This window comes from Schistocerca nitens, chromosome 7 (genome assembly GCF_023898315.1).
Source record: "Schistocerca nitens isolate TAMUIC-IGC-003100 chromosome 7, iqSchNite1.1, whole genome shotgun sequence".
Lineage (NCBI taxonomy): Eukaryota > Metazoa > Arthropoda > Insecta > Orthoptera > Acrididae > Schistocerca > Schistocerca nitens.
Genome location: NC_064620.1, coordinates 389,731,514 through 389,743,641, shown reverse-complemented (window position 1 = coordinate 389,743,641; position 12,128 = coordinate 389,731,514). Strand labels below are relative to the sequence as shown.

The following is a 12,128-nucleotide window of genomic DNA, read 5'->3' as shown; positions in this document are numbered from 1 at the left end:
TTTAGAAAAGATTACGAGTGATTATAAAAATGGCAACCGACCGTGTGCAATAAAAAGTGTATGGCCTTCTTCATAAGTACTAAAACAATTCCGTGAAATTTCGGTTACACGATAAATCACATAAATTTAAAGGTTGTCAATTCAACTAAATACCTAGGGATTACAACTACGAACAACTTAAACTGGAAACATCACATTTGTGAATCAAAGACTGCGTTTTATTAGCATAACATTTAGAAGATGCGACAAATGTACTAAAGAGACTGCTTACACTAGCTTGTTCGTCCTATTCTTGAGTATTTCTGAGCAGTATGGGATCGAGCCAGATACGATTGACGGAGAACATCGAGAACTAGGGTAATGTGTATTACGGATATGATTACCGAGTTGCAGTGGTTGTTGTTGTTGTTGTGGCCTTCAGTCCTGAGACTGGTTTGATGCAGCTCTCCATGCTACTCTATCCTGTGCAAGCTTCTTCATCTCCCAGTACCTACTGCAACCTACATCCTTCTGAATCTGCTTAGTGTATTCATCTCTTGGTCTCCCTCTACGTTTTTTACCCTCCACGCTGCCCTCCAATGCTAAATTTGTGATCCCTTGATGCCTCAAAACATGTCCTACCAACCGATCCCTTCTTCTAGTCAACTTGTGCCACAAACTTCTCTTCTCCCCAATCCTATTCAATACCTCCTCATTAGTTACGTGATCTACCCACCTTATCTTCAGCATTCTTCTGTAGCACGACATTTCGAAAGCTTCTATTCTCTTCTTGTCCATACTAGCTATCGTCCATGTTTCACTTCCATACATGGCTACACTCCATACAAATACTTTCAGAAACGACTTCCTGACACTTAAATCTATACTCGATGTTAACAAATTTCTCTTCTTCAGAAACGCTTTCCTTGCCATTGCCAGTCTACACTTTATATCCTCTCTACTTCGACCATCATCAGTTATTTTACTCCCTAAATAGCAAAACTCCTTTACTACTTTAAGTGTCTCATTTCCTAATCTAATTCCATCAGCATCACCCGATTTAATTTGACTACATTCCATTATCCTCGTTTGGCTTTTATTGATGTTCATCTTATATCCTCCTTTCAAGACACTGTCCATTCCGTTCAACTGCTCTTCCAAGTCCTTTGCTGTCTCTGACAGAATTACAATGTCATCGGCGAACCTCAAAGTTTTTATTTCTTCTCCATGGATTTTAATACCTACTCCGAATTTTCCTTTTGTTTCCTTTACTGCTTGCTCAATATACAGTTTCAATAACACCGTGGATAGGCTACAACCCTGTCTTACTCCCTTCCCAACCACTGCTTCCCTTTCATGTCCCTCGACTCTTATAACTGCCATAACTGTTGGAGTGGTAATAATAAAAAAAAGACATTTTTCACTGCGGCCAGGTCTTTTCACGTAATTCTCCTTCGAATGCCAAACCATTTTGCTGACCCTGATGTACATAGAGAGGAACGACCACCCTGATAAAATAAAATGCATCACAGCTCGTAGGGAAAAATTCAGTTGATCAATTTTCCCACGTGCTATTCGAGAGTGGAAAGACAGAACAGTAATCTGAAAGCGCTGCTAAGCACCCTCTGCCAAATACTTCAGTGTGAATTGCAGAGCAGTAATGTGTGTTAGAGATGATCACTGACGGGTTTTTTAGGAATTCATTCTGATGTCTTTTCCGAATTCTGGAGAAAGTTCAGCTCCAGTGTTTCCTAGTTCTCACAGCCAGACATTATACTTCACAGCTTCTATCTGTAAGAAAAATCCCACGGATGTAGAATGCGGATGATGTTCCTACTGACGCCGATGTGACGTACTTACAACCGGGGACGTGAGACGAGTCAGGATAAGTTATACAAGGAAATATTTCTAACACTTACACTAGAACTAGTGTTAATGGTCTGCCGCTGCAGCCTCGTGTTTAACTGTTTTACGCCTCGAATTCAGACATGGGATTAGTTTTTGCTTAGGAGCTCAAATTTCTTTGAAATACCATTTTAGCGAAATATATACTAAACTCGGAATTTTTATTGTAGTTTTATACTAATATTATTATATATAAAAGCAAACGAAAAAGACCTCGATGAAACCAAGTAATTACTAAACAACTCGTAATCTTTTTTTCAGTGACGTTCTTGAATGTATTTTGAAACAGACCTCTTCACCAGTAATATGCCATTATGCGCCCATCCCATGTTCTTTGTTAGCGGCCCTCCTCACTAATCTCTGCTAAATATTCAGGAAAACGGACCGAGTGGTTTTCTGAACAGTAAAACTTAAGATTCGTGTTACACTCCCCCCCCCCCCCCCCCTCCCCAAGGGATTTGAAACCATTAAACATCTTGTTTAACAGTTCAACATAGTTTTCAGTTTTGAATTTTTTCTAGAAAAGCCGGCTGTTGTGGCCGAGCGATTCTAGGCGCTTCAGTCTGGAACCGCGCGACCGCTACAGTCGCAAGTTCGAATCCTGCCTCGGGCATGGATGTGTGTGATGTCTTTAGGTTAGTTAGATTTAAGTAGTTCTAGGTTCTAGGGGACTGATAACCTTAGATGTTAAGTCCCATAATGCTCAGAGCCATTTGAACCATTTTCCTAGAAAATTTCCGACAATTGCAAGAGAAGTCCAGGTTTTTCGCTCAGCCTCATTCATCGAATATACGAAGGCAGAATCGTTAATGAGTTGTCTTATTTGTGGGCCTCCTGGTACTCTTGCCTTAATGTTTTTCGTGCTCAACTGAGGCTTTTTTTGCTTTTATACGCAAATCATAATCCGTTCTTATCAAGAACCTTTACAAACTGCATCATAAGGCCCTGTTGGATATGTAGTGGAAGAAAGACGATTTCCTCTGGTTCACCAAACGGGTCGTTAATGACATTCTTTTCCCCAGCGTCCTTATTCTCTTAGGCCACTCTTTTCTAACCCTGTCGTGTGTTTCGCCTCTGCTAGCCAAGTGGCACTAGAATTTAAAAGATTCATAACCTAGTATGGAAAATACACGGCGAAAGCCAGTAGGTCAACGTACTTAACAAGAGCGGGTGTTCATTATCAGAACATGCGGGTGACACAGTTTCCCGTCCACAAACTGCCCGCATTATCACGGTTTCGACACTCTCATGGCGATGCCTTTCAGCTGAAGGGCGCGTTTGATACTTTCAAGAGACATTCAACTGCTGAATTCTCTAAAACAGACTAATATTACACTTTACTCGTAGTAGTTAGTGTTATCTGGTGCAACGATTACATCCTTCTTGTGAGTCGGAGACATGGACAGAGGATGATATGGTGGCCGGTAGGTTCTGGATTACCTCACAAGGCCGTAGAAGAGTGACAGGGGTGAGTTGTCATGGTTCTTGTACTTCCTAAAGCCATCTATCGAGCTTCTCATCTCTTGGAATCCAGCAAAGAATTTCCTAGGACATCTACCACAACTCTGCCTGGATCCGTGTACATCCCACATCCATTTCGTACGCAGGCCTACTACAATCACAATTACGTCTCCCTCTCCAATCCGTTCACTGACCCGTCTGTTTGTTTTTCGTACTCTCCTCGTTGTTTCTGGCACATTTCTCTCCAATGCCTGCTGAGCAACCATAAGTCTTAAAATGGTTTTCACGTTAAAAGTACGTGTAGTTAGTTGTAACTAGTAATACACAGTGATTATTAACTTTTCTTTTCGTAAATCGAAATTTTGTTTTGAAAATTCTATTTATCTTACCAAAACTACTGTAGAGCATGCTTTATTCTGTTTATTTCTTTTGCTGTGCACCCAAGCGTTGGTTTACACTGTAATAAGTACAAAAACTGCTCAGTCGGTTCTATCGCACCATTGTTAATTTGACCAGTTTTCTTGAAAGGAATACCATGCAACAAATCAGAAGCAAAGAAGTCAGCAAAGAAAACATCAGAAGAGTGACGACGATGAGAAGATTTTGTTTATCAAAAGATCTCTTCTGCAATTAAATGTTTTCCTAGAATTGCGGCAAAACTTTTTGCAACTGCATGTCTGCATGCACCACATCATATTACCGTCAGATTGCCAATAATGCTCTACTACCGAAATATTAATGCCTAAGTAATTAACACCGTGCATTTAGAGAATTTCATATTCACCGACTGAACAAAAAATACATGTCCATCCAGCATAATCAGCACAGGTAATACTGTGAAGTGATCACTGAAATATAAGCTGTGAAATTTTATTATATTGATAAGTACTGATGAAAAATTATATTGCACTCATCATTTGATAGTGTAATTACGAAAATTAATGAGTCTCACTGTCTAAAATTTGTAACTGACACCAAATGACTGTCATTGCAATGACGCTTTTATGACGAGGATAGGTTAGAATGACTCCCACTGTTCACAGGTTCGGACTGTCGTTATATGAATATCGATGCCTTACATTTTTTTATCAGTGACTATAATACAATACCCACAAGTTATATTTTACTATCGACGACTTTGTACTATCTGTCTTTAATACGTTGTATTGTATAGGATCTAAAAAATTGTATCATTGTACAAGTGGTTGAGAAAATATGACGTCATAAATATTGAGAGGCGTGAAAAACTGTCGCTTCATTCATGACATTTAAATCTATTATTTCTTTGTTACTAATTTAATTCACAGCACATTTCGCAGACAGTATCTACATATAGCGCTGAATGTACCTGCAAAATTATATCATTGTACGACAAATAGTTCAGTCGACATGACATCATAAAACACTGGGCTGCGTGAAAACGGATATGTCTGGTCACATTCGCTAGAGATACAGGAGAAATGTGTTTGCAAATATGTGTGAAATATGTTAAATATACTAGAAACACACGTGTCATGTGCGTATATGGGAAAAGCCACGGTTAAAGAATTCCCTCCTAAAACCCTGGATCGATTTCAATAAAACTTGGGACACACATTATTACTGTGTGGAAAGAAATACTGTGGGTAAGAACCTCCAACCTCCTATTCTGGTGAGGTTATAACTTGGAGAGAGAACGGGAAGAGGAAGAGACGGACAATCAGAGAGGGGGAAGGAGAATGTGGACACAGACATTGGATACGATGAGATGGACAGAAGGAGGGGAATGGAAACTGTTCAGAGAAAAGGAACAGGAGTAGATGGAGAGAGACGGGGAGAGGTGGGTGGGGAGGGGGTGGGGGGGGGGGGGCGGGAGGCGCAGATGGACAGCTGGAGAAAAGAGGAAGACAGGGAGAGGAGAAGATGGGCTGAGAAAGGTGGCAAGGGATATGGGCAGAGGAAGGGAAGAGGAGGTGGAATCGAGGGAGGGGAGGAGGAGTTGGAATGAGAAAGTGGGAGATGGACTGAGAGGGGAGGAGGAGGGGATGGACAGAGAGAGAAGGAGGAAATAGAGGTGGTGAGGAGGAAACAGAAGGGGCAGGAGGAGTTGGACAGAGGGGGAAGGAGCAGATGGGCAGGGAGAGGAGTGAGTAGCAGATGGACGGAGAAGGGAGCAGGAGATCGACAGAAGAGTGGGAGGCGGGGAGGAAGGAGATGGAGAGAGGGAGGCGCAGGAGACGAACAGAAAGAGGGAGAGGAGGAGATGGACTGATACAAGTGGAATAAACACATTCCCGGGCAACGCCGGGTACTCCGCTAGTTGATTCAATATTTACAAGCTACTAACACACTGTCGTTTCACGCCGTATCGACATAATGGTCGTAACAACTCGTGCACCAAATATTAGCCTGTAACGTCGAAGGAACCAACCGATGATTAGCTTAAAACAACTGAAGAAAATCAGAGGGTATCAAAATAAGAATCGTCACACAGGGATTTCAACCTCCCTGTCACTGTTACGAATCTAGTGTCCAGATCACAGGACGGCGACGCTCAATGTCTTGTAAAGAGTCGCTGTCCCACGAAGACGGGAGCTCTCACATATTAACGAAATTATCACATTTAAATACGAAATTCCTGACAAAACTCTACCATCTGGTGAGCAAGATGTATGAGACAGGCGAAATGCCCTCAGACTTCAAGAATAATATAATAATTCCAATCCCAAAGAAAGCAGGTGTTGACAGATGTGAAAATTACCGCACTATCAGTTTAATAAGTCACGGCTGCAAAATATTAACGCGAATTCTTTACAGACGAATAGAAAAATTAGTAGAAGCCGACCTCGGGGAAGATCAGTTTGGATTCCGTAGAAATATTGGAACACGTGAGGCAATACTGACCCTACGACTTATCTTGGAAGCTAGATTAAGAAAAGGCAAACCTACGTTTCTAGCATTTGTAGACTTAGAGAAAGCTTTTGACAATGTTGACTGGAATACTCTCTTTCAAATTCTGCAAGTGGCAGGAGTAAAATACAGGGAGCGAAAGGCTATTTACAATTTGTACAGAAACCAGATGGCAGTTATAAGAGTCTAGTGGCATGAAAGGGAAGCAGTGGTTGCGAAGGGAGTGAGACAGGGTTGTAGCCTCTCCCCGATGTTATTCAATCTGTATATTGAGCAAGCAGTAAAGGAAACAAAAGAAAAATTCGGAGTAGGTATTAAAATCCATGGAGAAGAAATAAAAACATTAAGGTTTGCCGATGACATTTTAATTCTGTCAGAGACAGCAAAGGACCTGGAAGAGCAGCTAAACGGAATGGACAGTGTCTTGAAAGGAGGATATAAGATTAACATCAACAAAAGCAAAACGAGGATAATGGAATGTAGTCGAATTAAGTCGGGAGACGCTGACGGTATTAGATTAGGAAATGAGACACTTAAAGTAGTAAATGAGTTTTGCTATTTGGGGAGTAAAATAACTGATGATGGTCGAAGTAGAGAGGATATAAAATGTAGACTGGTAATGGCAAGGAAAGCGTTTCTGAAGAAGAGAAATTTGTTAACATCGAGTATAGATTTAAGTGTCAGGAAGTCATTTCTGAAAGTATTTGTATGGAGTGTAGCCATGTATGGAAGTGAAACATGGACGATAAATAGTTTGGACAAGAAGAGAATAGAAGCTTTCGAAATGTGGTGCTACAGAAGAATGCTGAAGATTAGATGGGTAGATCACATAACTAATGAGGAGGTATTGAATAGGATTGGGGAGAAGAGAAGTTTGTGGCACAACTTGACTAGAAGAAGAGATCGGTTGGTAGGACATGTTCTGAGGCATCAAAGGATCACCAATTTAGCACTGGAGGGCAGCGTGGAGGGTAAAAATCGTAGAGGGAGACCAAGAGATGAATACACCAAGCAGATTCAGAAGGATGTAGGTTGCAGTAGGTACTGGGAGATGAAGAAGCTTGCACAGGATAGAGTAGCATGGAGAGCTGCATCAAACCAGTCTCAGGACTGAAGACTACAACAACAACAACAACAACAATTAAGAAATTAGAAAAAACGTTGAAAAAAGGAAAACCTACATATATAACATTTATAGATTTAGAGAAAGCTTTTGAAAACGCTGAATGGAATACACTCTTGAAATTCTAACGGTATCAGGAGTAAAATACAACGAGCGAAAGGTTATCCACAACTTGAATAAAAGAACTGAGTGAAACAGGGTTGTAGCCTATCCCCAGTGTTATTCAGTCTGTGTACCGAGCAAGCAGTTATGAAAATTAAGGTGAAATTTGTAATGGGAACTAAGATCACGGAGAAGAAATAAAAGAAATTAAGATTCTCCTATGACACTTTAATTCTGTCGGAGACGGTGAAGGACTTGGAAGAGTAGTTGAACGGAATGAATATTGTCTTTAAAACAAGTTATAAGATTAACAGCAACAAAGAAAAACAAAAGCTATAGATTGTAGCCAAATTAAATTAGGCGATGCTGAGACAGTTACAGGGTCGGACAAAAATATGGAAATACCCAAAACTCAAAACATTACCACGCTTAATATGGTGTAGAAAACCCGTTGACATTCCGGTCCGCGCGGCTCCCCGAGTCGGAGGTTCGAGTCCTCCATCGGGCATGGGTGTGTGTGTTGTCCTTAGCATAATTTAGTTTAAGTTAGATTAAGTAGTGTGTAAGCCTAGGGATCGATGACCTCAGCAGTTTCGTCCCATAAGACCTCACCACAAATTTCCAAAATTTCCCTTGGCATTGAAGACAATTTCCAATCGTCTCTGAATGGATAAATACACGTCCTCTACGGTTTTCATTCTTCCTGTAAAATAATGGCAATTTGAGGCAACGATGGCGAGGGTCAATAGCAGTTACGCAGCCGGCCGCTATGGCCTAGCGGTTCTAGGCCCTTCAGTCCGGAACTGCGCTGCTGCTACGGTCGCATGTTCGAATCCTGCCTCGGGCATGGATGTGTGTGATGTTCGTAGGTTAGTTAGGTTCAAGTAGTTCTAAGTCTATGGGACTGATGACTTCAGATGTTAAGTCCCATAGTGCTTAGAGCCATTAATAATTAATTAATCACCGAGCGAGGTGGCGCAGTGGTTAGACACTGGATTCGCATTCGGGAGGACGACGGTTCAATCCCGCGTCCGGCCATCCTGATTTAGGTTTTCCGTGATTTCCCTAAATCGCTCCAGGCAAATGCCGGGATGGTTCCTTTGAAAGGGCACGGCCGACTTCCTTCCCCATCCTTCCCTTATCCTATGAGACCGATGACCTCGCTGTCTGGTCTCCTTCTCCAAACAACCCAACCCAATTAATTAATCACGCACCTTATCTCCAAAGTAGACCACAAAGGCTCAAATAATAATGAGATCTGGTCAGTGTGTTGGCCAAGGGAGATGCGACAATTCATCCTCGTGCTCACAAAACCAGTCCTTAACGATGCCAGCTGCGTGAAGAGGAGGCCTCTCGTCTTGGAACACAGCATCACCGCTGGGGAACAAACAATGTACCATGGGACGGACCTGATCAGCCACAATGGTCACAAAATCCTTGGCAGTAATGCAACGTTGCACAGTAATCATGGGAGCCATGAAATACCACGATGTGGCTGCCCAAATCATCACCGAAACCCCGCTATGTCTCACTCTTGGGACGTTAACTCGGTCAGACGTTAGAAACAGTGTCAAAGGAGACTTACCCATCCGAATGGCTTTCTCCCGTTGCTCCGTAGTTCAGGTTTTATGGCTCCGGCACCACTGTTTTACTTTTACAGGTATTTACGTCACTGATGAGTGGTTTCGGAACAAGCTCGGCTTGCAGTTCCCTGCTTATGGATCTCCAATCGTGTTGTTTTTTTGTGCCGACAGTGCTTGCGAGTTCGACGTTCAGTTCTGGAGTGACTTTTGCAGCCGTCGTGTTCTTATTTTTCGTCAAAATCCTCTTCACTGTCTGTGTGTAAAGCTTCTCAACACATGCTTTGGTCCTTGTTGTGACTTAGCGGATGACGTTCTTCTGCTTTCCCTACATACGATATAAATCTTCGATACGGCGAATCTTGAAACACTTAACACTTGGATTCCGTTTGTTACGGAAGCACCCACCATAGGATCACCAACAATTTGCCTACATTCGAATTCACTTAGTTCCCGTGTAATGTCCTCACAGCTACACAGAATACTGTTTTGACCACGACTGAGACGTAGAACGTATTCAGGGTGTTGCACAGGTGCTGTTCGTGGTCAAATACTATAGAGCAGCCTGCAGACTTGGCTAGTATCTGATTTTACTGGTTGTGCTATTTGTGCAGCAACTTAACTGTTGATATCCGAAGTAGAGACAATATACACTGAAGCGCCAAAGAAACTGGTATACGCATGCGTATTCAAATATAGAGATAGGTAAACAAGTAGAATACGGCGCTGCGGTCGCCAACGCCTATATAAGACAAGCGTCTGGCGCACTTGTTAGATCGGTTACTGCTGCTACAATTGAAGGTTACCGAGATATGATGTTGAACGTGGTGTTACAGTCGGCGCACGAGCGATGGGATGCAGCTCTCCGAGTTATCGATGAAGTTGGGATTTCCCCTTACGACCATTTCACGAGTGTACCGTGAATATCAGGAATCCCGTGAAAAATCATATCTCCGACATCGTTGCGGTCGGAAAAAGATCCTGCAAGAACGGGATCAATGGCGACTTAAGGGAATCGTTTACCGTGACAGAAGTGCAACTCCTCCGCAAATTGCTGCAGATTTCAATGCTGGGCCATCAACAAGTGTCAGCATGTGAACCATTCTGCGAAACTTCAACCGTACGGGCTTTCGGAGCCGAAAGCCTACTGGTGTACCCTTGATGATTGCACGACACAAAATTTTAGGCCTCGCCTTGGCCCGTCAACAACGACATTGGACTGTTGATGACTGGAAATATGTTGCCTGGTCGGACGAGTCTCGTTTCAAATTGCATCGAGCGGATGGACGCGTACGGATATCGAGACAAACTCATGAATCCGTGGACCCTCCAAGTCAGCAGGAGACTGTCCAAGTTGGTGGAGGCTCTGTAATGGTGTGGGACGTGTGCAGTTGGACTAATGCGGGACCCCTGATACATCTAAATACGACTCTGACAGGGACAAGTAAGCATCCTGTCTGATCACCTGCATCCGTTCATATCCATTGTGTATTCCGACGCACTTGGGCAATTCCAGCAGCACAATGCGACACCCCACATGTCAAGAATTGCTTCACAATGGCTCTAGGAACACTCTTTTGAGATTAAACACTTTCGCTGGCCACCAAACTTCCCAGACATGAACATTATTGAGCTTATCTGAGATGCCTTGCAGCGTGCTGTTCAGAAGAGGTCTCCACCCTCTCGCACTCTTACGGATTTATGGACAGCCCTGCAGGATACATAGTGTCAGTTCCCTTCAGCACTAGTTCAGACATTATTTGAATGTATGCCTAGTCGTGTTGCGGCACTTCTGCGTGATCATGGGGGCCTTACACGATATTAGTCAAGTGTACCAATTTCTTTGGCTCTTCGGTGCAAAATGCATTGTGGCAATAACAAGAAAAGCATTTTTGAAAAGGAGGAATTTGTTAACAACTAATATAAATGCCAGTCTCAAGAAGTCTGTGCTGGAGGTATTTCTCTGGAATGTAGCCTTGTACAAAAGTAAAACATGGACGGTAAGCATTTCAGGCAATAAGGCACTAGAAGTTTTGAAATGCGGTCGAATAGGAGAACGGTGAATATTAGATCGGTATTTCGGATAACTAATGAAGAGTTTAAAATTAACTTCATCCATTATAAATGACTGGTGAAAGCATGTGACTGTAAAAGCAATGGGTTTGTTTATGAAGTAACTTTTTCCGCTGCCTGACACGATTTTCTTTTCACACCCATGCTCATAAATTAAGGGTAATGCTGATACATGATGAAACAACGCTCTGGTGGGCGGTTTGCGGGTTTAAATCACCTCAGGGTATGACCATGCGGTGCATTTGACTTGCGGTCGTCGCACGGTGGCGCTGGCAGCAGTCCACATATGCAGAGGTGTGTTGGTGCACGTCAGAGTACGGTGCAGCGAGTAAGTGTGCAGACGTTTTCAGACGTTCTAATGGTGACTGTGTGTTGAAAATGGTTCAAAGAACACATATTGATGACGTTATGAGGGGTAGAATACTAGGGCGACTGGAGGCTGGTCAAACACAGCATGTCGTAGCACGAGCCCTCCGTGTGCCACAAAGTGCGAACTCAAGATTATGGCAACGATTCCAGCAGACAGGAAACGTGTCCAGGGTCTACAGTACGGGACGTCCACAGTGTTCAACACTCACTATCAGTGCCCACAGACGGCCACGGAGTACTGCAGGTAGCCTTGCTCGGAACCTTACCGCAGCCACTGGAACAGTTGTCTCCAGACACAAAGTCTACAGACGACTGAACAGACGCTGTTTATTCGCCCGGAGATCTGCAAGGTGCATTCCACTGACCCGTGGTCACAGGAGAGCCTGTAAAGCCTGGTGTCAGGAACACAGTACATGGTCAGGAACAGTGGTCAAAGGTTATGTTCACGGACGAGTCCAGGTATAGTCTGAACAGTGATTCTCATCTGGCGTGAACCAGGAACCAGATACCAACCCCTTAATGTCCTTGAAAGGGACCTCTATGGAGGTCGTGGATTGATGGTGTGGGGTGGGATTATGATTGGTGCACGTACATCCCTGCATGTCTTTGCCAAAGGAACTGTAACAGGTCAGGTTTATCGGAACGTC

The 12,128-nt window shown here is 43.1% G+C and overlaps 1 protein-coding gene across 3 annotated transcripts in view; it reads right to left on the bottom strand.

The window, feature by feature from the left end:
• The window catches only part of LOC126194711 (uncharacterized), a 965,948-nt gene that overhangs the window by 125,557 nt on the left and 828,263 nt on the right, over nt 1–12,128 (bottom strand). The gene's annotated exons all lie outside the window — the stretch shown is intronic.